Source organism: Tympanuchus pallidicinctus, unplaced genomic scaffold, assembly GCF_026119805.1.
Source record: "Tympanuchus pallidicinctus isolate F22 unplaced genomic scaffold, pur_lepc_1.0 scaffold4, whole genome shotgun sequence".
NCBI classification, from domain to species: Eukaryota; Metazoa; Chordata; class Aves; order Galliformes; family Phasianidae; genus Tympanuchus; species Tympanuchus pallidicinctus.
Window position 1 is genome coordinate 31,273,016 of NW_026294758.1, and position 16,680 is coordinate 31,289,695.

Sequence of the window (16,680 nt, forward strand, 5' to 3'; positions counted from 1 at the left end):
ACATGAAAATATTAAAAGATTGCAGGTTTTGCATGTAAGTATAGGGTCTGTATATAGCAAGAGATAAACACAACATGAAAGAAAAGTGTAAAGATCCAGACCAGATACTTGGACAACAAAACTTCTCCTTACTGTGGGTTTGTTTTTTTTTTTTGCATGTATGTGTGTGTTGTTGCTTTTTTTGTTTGTTTTGTATAATTCTTCTTACTGTGTTTTTTCTTTCATACATACTTTGTCCTAATGCTCTTGCAAAATTCTTTAGTCACCTTTGCAGAAAAAATATCCTTAAATTGTAGCCTGCATCCCAGGGTCTGCTCAGAGACCCCCTAAGAAACTTCAAGAGATACAGCCAGTATTTGACAAAATTATGAACTGTGAAATTAATACAGACATGACTAAAGTTATGAATGCTTCTTTCTTGTTTTCCCATTTTCAAGCAAGATGTACATGCTTTCACATTCATATTGCAGTATTTTCTCTCAAATGACAATGGTTGGGAATTCGGACCTCATCCATCACACTTACCAATGCCAAACTTAGAGAACCCAAACGTGTACTTGAAATAATTTTTACAGATCGATTTTAGTTTTTGTACACTACCTATACCTGTATCTCCCAGTCATGTTCTACACATGTTAATTTTTAGTAGCTCTGGTCATTCATTAAACTTTGTCTTACAAAACAAAAACGTTACAGACGGCTAGGGCCTACGCATGCGCACTACGAACGGCAGCCCTAGCGGGCGGGAGCGCACTTCCTGCGTTGCTGTCGCAGTTCAGGCACCACAGTGCGCCTGTGCGACAGCGTGGAGGGAGCGGGGGAGGGCACGGCGGCGGAGGGCGGAGCTAGGCCCTGTGTTTTGAACGACTCTATGCGGTTGGCTCACTATTTGGCAGGAAGGTGAGGAGGCCTCTTTACTGGCGGCTGAGCTTGCGTAGGGAGAGGGGGGATCCAAATGTGGCAGAGGCGAGCAGGAGGCAGCGGTGGCGACGGTGGAGGGGTGCAAACAAGACAAGGGGAGCGGCCGTCCACGCTGCCGCCGCGGAGGAGCTGAGCGGCCCGGCGAAGCAGGGAGCGCTGCGGCGGTAGCGCTGGCATCCCTGGGCCGCCCGCCTGGCACCCCGGGCGCCCGTCCCGGCGGCAGGTGAGCGAGCGGGAGGGAAGGGGGGTGGGGGGGAACGCGGCCCGTCGCGCCGCCCTTGGCCGGGCCCGGCCCAGTACCGGGCAGCGCCGGAGGGAGTCGCTGTGGGGGGACCGCCGCCACCGCTTCCAGCCTTGCATTGCCTTCCTACCCTCCCTCCCCCGGGCCAGCGCTATGTGCGCGCCCGGGGCACCCACACCCTGCCCCCAACGCGCGCCCGGCACCCCTTCCGCTCCGCCTGCCCGGAAGCCAAGGGGAGTGGGCGGCTGCTTGCCCTGGGCTATAGCCCTGTAGCGCCCTGCCGGCTCCCGGCGGCCCCCACCCTTCCTGGCTCCGGGGAAAAGCCGTTTTCCCCGCCGCGGTTTCGGTACCCCCTTCCCTCTGTGGCTGTTGTATCGCGGGCTGGGGCCCGCTCTGGGGCACCCAGCGGCTAGCGGGGGCGGGGAGCAGCGCCGCCGGGGCGAGGGGTGTGCGCTCGTTGGGGCCGGACTGGCAGCGGCGGACTGGAGGCTGTGGTTGCGGGAGGCGGCGCGCCGGCGCTTTGGTGTGCTCTGGGCTGGCGGCCACCGTGAGACACCCGGACGTGTGCGTGAGCGCAAGGGTGTGCACTGCGCCCGGCGGTGCGCGGTCCTTTGTCTCTTGCCGCTGCTGCCGCTTCCCCCTCCTCCCACCCACTCTTCTCTCGCTCTCCTGTGCGCTTCTCCCCTTCCTCCACCCCTCTCTCTTCATCCCTGCTTTGCCCCCTTTCCCAGACTCCAAGCGCTGCCGCAGCTGCAGGTTTGTAAATACTCGACCAACACACACACATACAACATGGCTGACGTTCGCCCTGCTCCTCCGCCGGGCTCTCCGCCTTCTCCCTCTGCCTCCGCCGCTTAAGCCTCTCCTCCATGTAGGCTTTGTTTCTTCCCCCTCCCTCCTCAGCACCCTTCAAAAAAAAAAAAAAAAAAAAAAAAAAAAGGAAAAACAGTTCACCCTCCTTGGTTACACGCATGGTGGGATTTCAAGGGTAAGGATCCTTGCTTTGGGTGCTTTCTCCGTTCGTTTTGCAGTTTACAACAAAATGAAACCTAAAATCAGAGCGGGTTTGGGAACCTGGCAACGCTGGGGGAGGGCAGGAGGAAAGGGGAAAGCTGGATGAGTCCTGCAGAGAGGCTTGTTTGGAATGTGCGTATCGTTTTCTCTTTTTTTTGGGTGGGGGGAGGCTGATGCACCACATTGCTGGCAGAGATGGAATACTGTGTTACTCTTGTAGAATGATCAGGGGCTCTTAATTTCAGGGTGTAGTTCAGTTTAATGAACAACTTGGCACAGTCACGTTTGAAAGACCTGAACTAGTTGAGTCAGAACAGGCACTGTGTAGGTAAAAGCAGTACCACAAGCTTTTTGTGGTATTGCATTCTGTGTTTCATCTTGTCAGTTTCTCAAACAGCTGGCAAATCTTGGAATACAAACAAGAATTAACACTTACCAGGCCTTTGTGTTGGTAATTTTATGTCACAGATTAATTTTCCCTTCTGAGGAAGATGGCAAACTGAAGTACTTTGTCCTTGTTGAAAGGAACACTGCTTTCCAGCTTCCTTTTTTGTTGAAAAGGTGTGGCTTAAGGAGCTCCTCAAATAAAACGAGACAGCATATTTCTGACCTCTTCTACCACCAGAGGAGCGTTCAGTTTAGTACCCCTGACCTGAGTTATTGAGAGCACCTCCTTCTGGCTTCGTTGAAAATTGCTTATTTTATTGCTTTCTTGCAGGCTGAAACAAAAATAAAGTTATTTGTTGGACTTGTCCAAAATGACCTGCTGCAGAACCGATTTATATGTCAATTTTAATTGTAGGTGTGAATGCTGAAGGTGCAGGGATACTTGCCTCTGCTTTGAAGGTGTGTTACTGTAACTCACAGTAAATATTTAATTCTTTAAATATAATATTTAAAGACATGGGCTTTATTCCAAGCCTACAGGCATGGATAGCCACAGCTTCTCTTAATACATGAGCTTGCTTTAAGTAACAAATGCCATAGGTCTGTAATCTTTGTCTACTTTGCTTTGGAAGTTTCTAGTAGATGAGCACTGGGACAGCATAGTCATATGATACGTAAGTAGTTACTTAATTTTAGTACTGAAGTGTAGTATCACCTATAAATTCTTCCTAATTTTGTAACATTTTTTTCATTTTTTTTTTTTTTTTCCTGTGCTCATGAACAAGTGTTAACTGGGCACAAGGAGAAAATAAATGATGGTAGTGAGTTTACAGCAATGTAAAACTTGGCTGGAGTCATCCAGGTTAGAAGACAATTTCAGAATGTGTGTCTACTTCATGGCTCCTGAGCCAACTGTGCTACTCAGATGGAGAAGCCCCAGCAAAACCTTGTAACATTGTATATCACTAGGTTCCGCAGCAATTACAATTTGTTTACATTCAGCAACCTGTCCAAGAAGGCAATGCTGGTAATGCCACTAGAATAGTTTACTTGTAGGTAATATGTCGTTCTTTATTATAGCCACTAAATTTTGCAGTCACGCTGTTCTGCTAATGTGTGAAATGTTTCTAAAACATTTGAGATATGCAGCTCCTGCCCCTAGAATAGGTTTTTGCCTACTTAAGCTGGTCCTTAGGGGACTGAATAAAATGGTCAAAATGTGCACAATAAAAATACACTGCATACAACGCATCTGTTAAGACAATGGTTAGTCTGAAAAGTGTGTATTACTCTGTGATGTTTTAGTTTTGTTTCTAGAAATTATTCCGTGAACTTCATTTCCACTTTGTTGAAATTGGTTGTTTGACACATAGATGCTAAATCTTAGTAAAATCTTCTTTTCTGAAACTGTTCTCTTTCTCATATTAGGAAATAAGCCTGAGAGAGAAGCCTTTGTGATCAGTTTGTTGGTTATGTTGGAAATAAATTGATTTATTTTTGCAAAGTAGCATTTCTCAGTGAATTGTTTTAAGTCATGACTCAAGGTAGTTCTGAATATCTGAAATTACCAGTTAAATTTCAGTTTCTGAAGGTAACACATACCTTTAGTTTATCTCATGCTTCAATATTTTCAGTGTATTATTTTGATTTATGTAGCATTCTTATGTTGACTTCTTGTCCTTTACCTTCATTGCTTACAGTTGCCAAACTGTGCTCTGAAGAAAAGACCAGTCTTTGTGACATGCCTTCATTTTGTTTTGCCCAACTTACTTTCAGGTCAGACTTGACTTGCTAATCATATGGATCATATGGGCATATGAATATGTTTTTATAAGTTACTCCAGAACTGATGTGACAAATAGTTTGTTGGGTTTTTTTTTGTTTTTTTGTTTTTTAAGTGTTTGTTAACTGAAGTTAACTAAAGGATAGAATCATTGTAATGGAAAGTTATTTTCTATAATCAGACAGCTTCTTTTTTGTAAGAGATATGAGAGGTTTTTATTAGTTTTTCTCTTTTTCCTTGTGTGGCTACTCTTCAGAATTTCATAGTTTTATTATGGGGGGCAGATGCTGATCTTTATTGTTTTTTTCTGATGTATAATCAATGAGTGTATGGATGTTATAATTAAGAAATATACAAGAAAGGATAAACAGGTTATCACGCTAAAGAAGAGCAGATGGAAAGCTTACCCTTGTCCTGAGCTTGCCAAGAAAACTCCAAGAGAAGTGACCTCCCAAAAGAGATCGTTCTCTAGTTGCCAGTTAACTCTTAAATGGGGTCTGGGAGAGGTGGAGCAAGGCTCCAGCCCCTTCGGGTAGTACAGGTGAAGGCAATTCCTTCACCTCCCAGGGCTGACTCTTTGCTCACCTCAGATGGTCAATCAGAGGTTCAAGCCATGATTCAGCAGTTCTCATACACCGGGCAAATACTTTGTGCATGGCAGGATGCTTGCTATGCAGATGCTATTTATGTATTGGCATACTGCATGACTTAAAAAAGTGGGAAATCTGACTTTACTTCCACCAGGCTTTACACTACTTCCCATTCCCCCTCATCCACATCTTTATAACATGGATAAGTGTTTAGTTCCTTGAAGCAGTGTAGTCAACTAATTTGTATGTATGTGTGTACCGTTGATTCTATTGGCAAAGAGGCCTCATATAATTAGAATACTTTTCAAATGAGGGTAAAGTTATTTAATTCAAACAATTCTTTCATGATATGGTAGTAATTAACTTCCCCTTATACTGTAAAATGTGAATTTGCTGAAGGATCTAGGAGGTGAATATGTTGAATTGCTGTGTATGCATCTGCAGATGCACTAACATCTTTTTTGCTTTGATTTTGTAGAACTGCTAAATCCAAGTTATGTGAGGTCTTGTTTGACCTACATATTTGCAAACTGTATTATAATTCCACAAGATGTTGTTATAAATTATAGTCATTAACTATGGTGAATAAATACTACTTGCTTATATATTCTAATATTTGCAATTATTGAAAAGTATTGGAGATGATGTTGAGGTATATTATGTATGTTATGTATACATTTAATTTTTGAGATCTGTCTTCAATATAAGAGTTACTGAAAGTACTGTAAACAATTACAGGCATATATTTATGGCTTTTTGGTAAAGGTTAGTTCCTGGGATTTTCCTAACCATTTGGTTATTGTGATTTTTGTTGTTGTTCCCATTATTTTTGAATGCTCTGAGCTTATTCAAGTTACACATTTACAAATTCTGGTGAGAGTAGTGTGCGTTTTAGAAGTAGTTGTATGGATTTCAGTGATTTAGAATGACAATTGAGCTTTAAATCTTTAATTTTATATGGTGGTTTGAACAACAAATTTGTGTCATTTCACTTGTTCCTGTGTTGTGTTTTCAATTCTGCATTTGGTGTTATGTAGCTGGCTTATGGTAACTTTTTTTTTTTGTCACTATATTGATTAATACCTCATGATTATTGATTTGGTTAAATCCCTTGCCATCTTTGATGGCATGTGGTAACAAAGCCAAAAAAAAAAAAAAAAGGTACTAACATGCTTACTTCCCAGATTTTTTTGTTTGGCTTTGTGCCATACCATTGGGGAACTAGTTTAGTAAATCTAAGACTGCTTGTATCTGTAAATTTGAAAATGATTGCAGATTAAAGTGCTCTGATAAAATGTTTTGCTAAAATATATAAAATGTATGTAAAGGTGAACAGTGAATTTTTCTTTTGTTTAACGGTCTTCCTAGTGCTTCAGAGCTGGTCTTTGCATCCTAAGTTTCCAACTTAGACAAAGTGACAGTTCCCCTCTGAATGTGTACCTGACTTGGTTTCAGCTGGGACAGAGTAAATCTTCATAGTGTCTGGTATTGTGCTGATTTTTGGCTTTTGGAGGAAAACAGTGTTGATACACTGAAGTTTTACTTGTTGCTGAGCAGGGCTGTGCAGAGTCAAGTACATGCTAATTTCTGAGCTTCTTGTACTCCTCTTCCAAGCTAGGGGCCTAGGGGGCACAAGGAGCAGCAAGGGGACAGAACTCTATATGTAGATGCAGACATTTTTGTATTTTTATATATGAATGTACACATACACGTAGGCACATATAAATAATGACAATAATTTATATATGTATGTCTTCCTTAACTTTCTTAACTTTTTCTCTAAATCTACAAATTCTACTTCATTTTATTTTCCCAATTCTTGATCCCACTGAGATGGAGGAAAGTGAGCAAAAGGCTGTGTGGTGTTAAGCTGCTTGTTGGGTTGAATCGTAACAGTACCTTTCAACAGGGCTTTTAATTGTTTTTTGTTTTTTTTTTTTTTTATTTTTCAATCCTTTACATTGCTTGTCTTTTTTTTTTTTTTTTTTTTTCCTTCTCCTAATTTCCTGTTAGAACAATGAATGAATACAGGGAATATTTGTAATTTAAATCTGTTTTAAGATCACTCTGCTAATTGGTTTGTAAAGTATAACATTGACAATTTCACATCTAACACTGGTGCTAAATTGATGCTGCTCTGTTCAGGTGTGGTTGATTATTGTGGAAAGTAGTAATGTAGGGCCTTTTTTGTAGCATTCACTGACTTGTTCTGAAGCATAGGAAACTGTTCTAGCTGATCTAACAGTGCTGAAGTCTACAAAATTTGACCCTCATACCAAATTCTACAAGTGCACCGTTGAACTGTGTATTTAAGTGCTACATTCATACTTTTCTTTAATACCTCTGGTACTGGCAACTCCATTACATTCCTGGGCAGCGTGTTTGATGCCTGGTTGATAACCAACCATTCAGTGAAGTATTCTTAATGATATCCAAACAAGATACATATAGAAACATTTCTTTAGAGGAGCTCTGACCAACCATCATATTATGTTCTGGGTGGGAGCTTTTTGTGTTGATCTGGAACACTGCAGTGTTCTTCCCAAAGGGAAATTTCACTTAAACAATGCATTCTTAAAAGCTACTGTCAGGAATTATTCACAAAAAAGCTTTCTGTAAAGTGATTAGGAATGTACTTTTGGGATGGGAGTGGAATTTACGGTCTGAGTGTGTCCTCTCTAGTAGTGTCTAAAATCCATAAAATTACTTCATATGCCGTGTTTTGCTCATAAGTGATAACTATCAGGTTAAGATATGATTTCACAATTCACAAGCTTGGAAAAGACCGCTGAAATAATCTAATCCAATTTTCAACACGTCACCACCATGCCCACTAAACCTTTATTAAAACCCTCCAGGAACAGTGACTGTACGACACTGACTGGGCAGCTTGTTACAATGCCTCACCACTGGTTCTGAAGTTTGACCTAATATCCAGTCAAGTTAGCTCAGTTGTTCTCAATCTGTAATCCAGGAATTACTAGAAATGATGATGCAATCTAGGGAATATACCTATTTACATTTAATTTGACGTGCTTAAAAAAAAAAATCAAATTACTTTTTTCTTCTTGAACTTTTTGTACTAATTTACATGTAAAAATAGATTTGATTAGGTCATGATCTCATACCCTCACTGGGTAAAATCTGAAAGATGTATCAGATTTGTCTGGTATTTCAAATTATTTATTTCTGTTTCAGAACTTATTCTGCTAACTTTGTGTATGTTTCCCCCATACAAAATTCTTCCCTAATAGCACTGAAGAAAGTTAGCTGAATTATATTTGCAGTTGAAACAATTAAATATGGAAGTTTCTAGCTTTCTAGACTTGAATGTTGTGAGCTGAGGTAGAAGAGAGAATGTTCTGGAATACTTCCGTGGTGATGTTTCCCTGAGTTTGAGATAAGCATTGTCAAATACCTTGACAAACATAGCACCTGCTTTAATTGCTTTGGTCTCCAATATTCAACAGTATGCACTTTTCAGCTACCACTGATGAGTACTGTATCTGTTCCTGTATCTTACGGTCATTGGTCTTCAGCTTATATGTGCTGGTCTTCGGAAAAGTGTTTAAGAGTATGTGATCTTTTTTTTTCTTCTCTTTCTTTTTCTTCCTATGAATGGTACTAACAAACTACAGAGCTGTATCTAGGAGGGTGTAGCTCATTCTCAGGAGACAGTTCAGTCTGGATGACTCTGGATGTTTACTTGCCCATCATGTTCCTGTATTTTTTTATGTTTTGAGCAATGATGTGAATTGCAAAGTGGAATAAGAGTTGGGGCAAATACAGAGATAAATTTACTACTCTTCCTTTTCAAAACCTTTTTGACTGCAGAAGGCTTTATTAATGGACTTTGCAATTTTTTGTTCTGTAACTGCTTTTGGAAGGTTTTTGTCTTCCTCTTGAAAGATGACCCAAAATTTTGTTAATGATCAGTTCCATCAGTGGAACTGCAGTTTTGAGAGATCTGATCAGTTAAAAGACATTACTATGACAAAAGTATTTATAAAAAAATAGCAGAAAATTCTGTCTGTCATGTGTCTTGATTACTTCGTAAGAATCTGACTTTTGAGTGCTTTTAGAGTTAAAGTATACATCAGTACCTGATATAACAAGAACCAATGTTAGATGCTCCTGCTTGATACCATTAAGTGTAGCATTCACAAATGTGGGTGTCTGAGTCATTGTCTTTCCTGCTGAAGGGAGGAGGAAAAAGCTTCACTTGGAGAAATCTCTTGGTCTCTTGACTGTTGGACACCTGGACTCCATCTTCTATACCTTCATTTTAAACTTTTTTTTACTTCTAAAAATAAAAGCATATTATTTGGGATGCTAGCCATAAAGGAGTGAAAAAAACTTCTGTTTTATATGCTGTCCTTATAGCTCAAGTCCTGACTTAAGTGATTATTGGCTTGCATGGAAAGGATGGTGAGACAGTTTTGTTTCATGCAGCTGAGACGTGTGGTTATGTCAACAAATAATACATGCATTGCTGAATGTATGTGGATTAATTTGAAGGGTTTTTTAATGTTTTATTTTTCCCCTTATGGATAAAACTTAGTTGAAGGAGGGAAAGTAGGGAGAGAGACTGCTGCATGTAAACATAGTTTTCAGTCATAATTAGGCCTCTGAACACATGTCAGGATATTTGGGTGGAGCTTGCACAAGGTTAGATACAGAGCATCAACATGAAAGGCAGGAGTGATCTTGTGTGCACTCTGTTTATAGATTGGACAAATAGAAATCTATTGATAGAAGATTAGCATGCTTTTATGGGAATGGATACTCTGCCTTCTGAGGTGCTATTTTCATTGTAAGATGCGTATCTTTTTCCCTTTCCGAATTTCTTTTTCCCTGTATGTGAGAGATGGTTTGTGAACCCCCTCCCCTCCCTTTTTTTTTTTTCTTGGCACAAAACTTGCTTTGTGAGGCCTTTTGATGATAAGGCTTGAACTAGCAGCTGAGACTTATCTAGGAGGTGAGTGGTGAGCGTCAGTGTGCCACAATACTTCTGCTTATGATTGTAAAGATAAGCAGAAGGGAGACAAACGGTCTTTTGGGGGGCGCTGCTTGAAGGAGCTGACCACTGCAAAAGGCAGTAATGCTTGAGCTCTGGTAAATGGAGAACCACTCCCTGCTCACTTATCTGGATGGCCAGGAGTGTACAGCTAACAAGAAGGAAAACCAAACCAACAACAACAAAAAAACCCACTGAGATTGGAGGGATAAGAGGCCCCAGCTAAATTAAGTAGTTGGGGAAATTCCCTTAGGGGGGAAAAAAAAAAAAAAAAAAAACCTCCTGGGAAGGAATCCCCCAGGGCCTGCTTGCTACTGTGCTGTGAAGCTTTTGGGCTTTCTCCCATTCCCTGTGGTGACTGGACCAATGGATGCACTATGAGCAGTGCTGGATCCACGGTGGTGACTCTCTCTTGCATCCTGCAAAGACACCTTGCTTTTATTTCCTATCTGTTTCAGCCTATCTTCCCTTCTCATGTTTCCCTAAGCAACTAGGATTTGCAGTAAACTGATTGGGCCAATGTTTGACCTGTAGTGTCTTAATCTCACCGTCAGATATACAGATATCAAAGAATCTCCTCTCCCTCCACTAATTGGAACGAGATACCTTCTCTATGAGTAGACTCAACCTTGATTAAATACTAAAAAAAAATAGTTTCTCTCTCTGCATCTGTACTTCCAAAAGAAAGAAGAGTGTGCTTTTTGTTGTCGTTGTTATCATTAACTGTAGTGATTAAAAATCCCAAGAAATAAGTCTTAGTTAAATGTTTGCTAGTTGATCTTTCTATCTGACCTGGAACAGCTTTCTGCAGAGATAGCAAAACTAGAAGGGAGAGAAAACCTTTATCTAACTGTTGTTGTTGCTAAAAGTTCTTACCCTGGAGTCCTGTCTTGTTGAATGCACTTTCTTACTTCTTTTTCATTTTTGCAATACATTATTTTCATGTGTAATAAAATAATTTGAACACAAGATTTTTGACCAGAGCTTACTATCTTAGTCCAATGAATACATGTTATCTGTGAGAAAACACCACTGATTTCAAAGTAGCTTTCATCCTTAGAGGCTTGACTTTTTGCCCTCATTTTTTTTCTCTTTTCCCTCTCAACTTCTACATGTGGAGGGTGTGTTTTCATTTTCCACCAAAAAATCAGAAAGACCTGTATGTAAGCAAAATACCATATAATGCTGAGATCTCAGGGTGCTCCTCTTTTACTTAAACAAAGCAGTATAACCTGCAGGTGAATTAAGTTCTTACCATTCCCTTTCACATTAATCCAGTGTTGATGGAGTATGTAAACAGTATTTTTTTCTCTACAGCCTTGCAGCTCTCCTATAAGTAGAATCATAGAATTGCTCAGGTTGGAAAAGAACTTAAAGAGCATCAAGTCCAACAGCAACCTAACCATACTACCCTAACTCTTAACAACTGTCTGCTAAATCATGTCCCTAAGCACCACATCCAAAAGGTTTTTAAACACATCCAGGGATGGTGACTCAACCATCTCTGTGGGGAGCCTATTCCAGTGTTTAACAGCCCTTTCTGTAAAGTTTTTCTGGATATCCAACCTGAACTTACCTGGGCGCAACTTGAGGCCATTTCCCCTTGTCCTGTCATCACTGGGAAGAGAACCAACCCTGCTCTCCAGGAAAAAAACATCTTGAGAGCTCTGCTGAGAAGGACTGGTTGGATGGGAATGTGGGCAGCCTGATATGGTGCTTGATCCCAGTGTTTGGCAGCTAGGTAATTTTTAAGGTCCCTCTCAAATGAAAGCATTCTGTGATTCTCTATGATGTATAATTACTTGGCTTATTATACTTCGTGATGTTGTTGGGTTGTTCTGGCATTGAATTCCATAGACTGATAATGTGCCACTGCTTATCTTAGGCAAAGAGTGATTTCTTTGTGAGTTAAATGAAAGTTTTTTTAGTTCTTTGTGAACTGCAGAAGTTGAATGTGAATTCGTAGTAATCAACAATTCCTGAAGACTGTTGTGTCTGAGGGCTGGAAACAAAGTATGTTCTTGATTGTGGAAGTTCATGAATAAAGTTGTTGAAGCCTTAGGAAATAGTGTTCCAAGTATGTCATGAAAATAATTACTCCAGGTGACTAATGTAAAAAATTCTGAAGATTTGCTCAGAAAAATTAGGTTTACTTTCAACTTGGTGTCGTAGTGGCTTTTCTTAGTCAAGTACTTCTTTGAGAATTCAGGCATACTGGATTTGTAAGCTCTGAATTCTTTGCTCAAGAAAATTCTTTTCACTTATAGTCTACAGAGTACTGATGAAAATGGTCTGTGAAATGCAAGTCTATTATTTTTTTCCTTCCTCTTTCTGTAAAAATATTGAACTTGCATTTCTTCAATAGCAGCTATATGTAGCAGCATCTGCTAGTTTGATGTGTAGAGAGCACTGGCTGCTGGACCCTGAAAAACGTCATTGAAAGATCAAACAGCATCCTGAAGAGATGTCAACTCAAGAATTTGATTTACATACTTTGCTACCCTTAATTCAGTTTTACTTCTCGGTTACCTCCTAACAGCCGGATTGATGTGCCTTGGTCTTGCTCTTCAGAATTTTTGGGCGTCCTTGTGCCTTCATTTCTCACACAACAGCAATTAAAACTTACGTCAGCAGCCTTTGTTTTGTGCCTCCTCATCACCTAAAAGGAGGCAGTTAAGCAGAAAACAGAGAAGTTTCTCACTTATTTGGTTGATGTTTCCTTGCCTAATTTCCAGAGGTCTGTCTTTGTAATTATTAATAAAGCATTAAACTGTCTTACGAATATATTAACTGAGCTATGTTGATTACATCTTTAAAAGAATGAGTAAAAACAAAACACTTGCAGTAGTACTTAAAGCTGCATTTACCTCAGAATGGTAGCAAACACAATGATTCACAGCACTATGTTATGACAAAGTATCCCAAGCAGTGGTTGTTTTATGTGTGTGCTGGTTTCAGGGAGGAGAAGAATGGCTGCCTATTAGAGATGGGAATCTAAGACAATTCATATTTGCTACAGTGCAGAAGTTTGCAACTGCAGGCAATTACAATGACCTGTAACAACTTGTAACCCTGATGTCTGTACATGTTCTTTCCCTATGGTTGAACACAAGACAATTTGAAGTAGGCTGAACGCTTATGAGTTATTTAAGATTACCACTGGATTTTGGATTCAGGATTTGCCTTTGAATAAAGTTATGCAGGGAAGATACTCTGGAATTTTAATAAATACTACCTCCTTTCAAAATATTTGTAAAAGAATGATCTTCTAGGACTTTGCATTTATTAAATCATCAGTCACTGGAACATATATGTGAGGTTCTGTCAGCAAGTAGGTTCACGTTGCTGTTTAGAGGACTTTCTGGTCTGATGACTCTGTTGTGCTTCAGAGGCATGTTGTGTAAAGCTTCAGGAAAAATCGTAGCAGTGGGATGCACAGAGAAGACGTATCTTAGTATTACTGGGAGATATACGAGGGAGGGATATATTTTGCTATTCTTAAAGCAAGGTGACTGAACTAGCAGTTTTTGGAGTAGAAGAGTGCTGAAATCGAGCTGTTGAATTTCTGTCCTCATAATTCTACTTTTGTTAGTAAATGATACTATTCCAGAACAACAGAAGTTTTTCTGAGTCAAACTGCTTGAGGAAAGAGTGAAGAGCTCTAAAATAACTCTTTAAAAATGGTGTTCTATACTTATATCTTCAGAGTCTATACTTATATCTTCAGAGTATTGCAAGTGTGCATAGTATTGCAGTAATGAGCAAAATGATTTTTTGGAAAATTAGTTTAGTTGTGCCAAAAAATGCATATAAGTAAATGTTATGATTTTTCTTCCCACCTGTTGAGGGGGAAATAGATTAATAGTAAGGTTTTTTTTAAATTTAAAAATCTGTGCATGGATTCACATGGAAATTAAAAGTTTATGTTAATGAATACATTTTTTATTTATGCTGTTGCAAGCTCATTTGACTTTAGCCTCTTCTTTCTGATACATTTAGAGATATATCAGGTATTGTGTATCTGTACTTCCATTGCAACTGCAAAATTTTAGTGTACATGAATAAATATATCCGTATTTGACAGAGTCTGCATACCATGCAAATTCTCTTGAGTTCAGAGAAATTATTTTTCTTAAGCTGTTTGAACAGAATTTGACAAGATGTAAATTTGACTTGCTTAGAAGGCTGCAATTATTGTATTCTGTCAGGACTGGACTTTTTACATATTAGTAGAATTAATCATTAAGACTTATAGCGGAAGTGTATGGGAACTGCTGAGTCACGGCCTGAACCTCTGATTGATCACCTGAGGTGAGCCATGAGTCAGCCAGAGGAGCACAGGTGAAGGCAATTCACCTGTGCTGCCGGAAGGGGTGCAGCCAGGCTCCACCTCTCCTAGACCTATTTAAGAGCTGCCTACCAGAGGGGAAGGATCTCTTCTGGAGATCACCCCTCTTAGTGTCTTCTAGTGAGCTCAGCCGAAGGTAAGCTCTTCCACTAATTCTCTTTTGTGATCGTTGTTTACTTTGCCTAATTCTCTTGATTATATTGTAATTATAACATCTTGATATCTATTGATTATACAATTATATTGTAATTATAACATCTTGATTATACAGGAAGCAATAAAATTCACAAACTTGTTAGTTAAGTCATAATTTCTTGTGTGCTGGGAAATTAAAGGAATAAGAAAGATAATTGTTTTCTAAGTGGTTTGGTTTTTTTTTTTCTTTTTTTCTTTTTTTTTAAGTTACTAAAGCAGAAACATTTGCTCCAACACTACTAGCAGAAAGAATAATTAAGTACTTATTTAATACTTCTTGCAGAAATAAAGTGATATTGAATTGCAGTTTGCCTTTTGTACCGCATTAGGAGTGTTCCTCAGCATTATGGTCTTGGGTTGTTGGACAAGGACAATCACCTTCCTCTCCCTGCTGGCTCCCCTGGCTGCAAGCAGACACTGCTGGCTCATGTTACAACTTTAATCTACCAGAATCCTTAAGTCCTTTTCAGCAGAGCTGCTCTCAAGACTGGGAGAAGAGCTCTCTCAAAAGACTGAGAGTTCTTCTCCAGGTCTGTGTACATATGTGGGATTCCTGCTCTCTGAGGTGGTAACAGGAATGGATTTTCTGTCTGCTGTTGGCAGTCTTAATTAGTTCACTAATTTTTAATTGTAAAATAACTTTTAACTCTTACACTGAGAATGTTGATGTTCTCATTCTGTATACCTGAAGACTGTCATTAGCTTAGTGTATGCAAACTGTCTATCTGCCCTACGGGATAGTAAAATTTTAACTTTCTCTGTTTTGTTAAAGGCTTTCATGGTTGTAAAGCTGTTCCACCTTTCAAACCTGTGAGGTAGTGATGTCAACTAAGTCACTAGTATAGTTTTTTCTCATGAACAGTTACATATGCATGAGTGCATATACTTAAAATGCCAGTTCTTGTTTTCACTAGCTCCCATCCTGAGTGCAGTTAATAATGAGGAAAATGAAAGCTTTTCAGTTCATATTCATAAAAGAAAAAGGCTATTGTGGTTAGGGCTAATGAAGTGTTACCTGAAAGAATTCTGCCTCGTAACAAAATTACTTTTTTGAAGAATTTGGTAAAACTATTCAAACAACAGGGAATTCTGAAAAATGCTTCCTAAACCTTTTCTTTTGTTTTTAAAGTTGTGACTAGTGGCTTTCACTGAATTTTATGTATTGTAACGAAACATTTGCTGGGATGACTGAACATTTTTTCTTACAAATAATATTTTGAAACCATTGTCTTAGATATATGAAACTATTTTTGCATGTCCTATGTTGTGCATGGCTTAAACCAATTAAATACTTAACTGAAAGTGATTTGTAACTTGACCTGTCAAACATCAGGTTAAGTTTTTGGACAAATATGGTTCCTTAATTAAGAGTCAGTACTGGACTCTTACAGTGTGTGTGGATTAAGACCTGCTAGAGAATTTTCATTAAAGAAGTAGCTGGCTTATCTAATTTTGCTTATAGACTGTTTAAGAATGTAGATAACCTTGTGAGTTATAAATGTTACTTGATTGGTTGGAAGGTGTAAGTAGACTCATTTCAAAAGTTTGAATCGATTTGTGGAATCAAACTCTCTAACCCATGTAAGGTTATAAGAGCAGATACGTTTTTATTTCAGTGCTGCGCCACACGCTGGGTACAAGGGGGATGGCTCCTCCTAGCTGGCACACCAGAGGATGGGCTCTCTATACATTTATAAGCCAAGCCCATACATATTCTGCAGTATTTCTCAAGACCTACTGACACATTCATTACTTTTCCAGGAATTCATTTACATACTGTCCCTCCCCCTAGTGCATGCGCAGTAGCTTCCTCTGGTGGTCATTGGATGAAGGCTCGACGTCTTCCTCCCTACCTGGCGGTTGTCCCTGGATGAAGTCGGTAGTCTTCCTCGTCATGTCCTTCGGACCTTTGTTTGAGTTTTGAGCTCTTCTCCCACCCTGTGTGCCTCTGCAATTTCTTATCCTGTTTTCTCCCCTTTCCATTGTTCTCTCATTAGCCCCTTTCTGCTGACTTCCTTTTGGGAATTTGTTTGGGCTAGCATATGTTAAACTAAGCAACTCCTGAGTTAGCAAAAGTTAAACTAAGCGATGCTATTTGCGAATTCCTTTTGAGTTAGCAATACCAAGCGGTGCTGTGGACCCCGTACATCTTGTATTCTTCAGCTTGCTATCTCAGAACAAATT

At 39.7% G+C, this 16,680-nt stretch overlaps 1 protein-coding gene across 3 annotated transcripts in view; it reads left to right on the forward strand.

The window, feature by feature from the left end:
• The first annotated feature begins 798 nt into the window (after positions 1–798).
• Positions 799–16,680, forward strand: part of SPIN1 (spindlin 1) — a 58,036-nt gene continuing 42,154 nt past the window's right edge. The window contains exon 1 of one of the 3 annotated variants that reach the window (XM_052701230.1): positions 799–900. The gene's annotated coding sequence lies outside the window, so the exon portion shown is untranslated. Of the gene's footprint in view, positions 1,145–1,751; positions 2,151–16,680 lie in introns of those variants that run through there. The other 2 variants (XM_052701227.1, XM_052701229.1) reach the window with 2 other exon arrangements.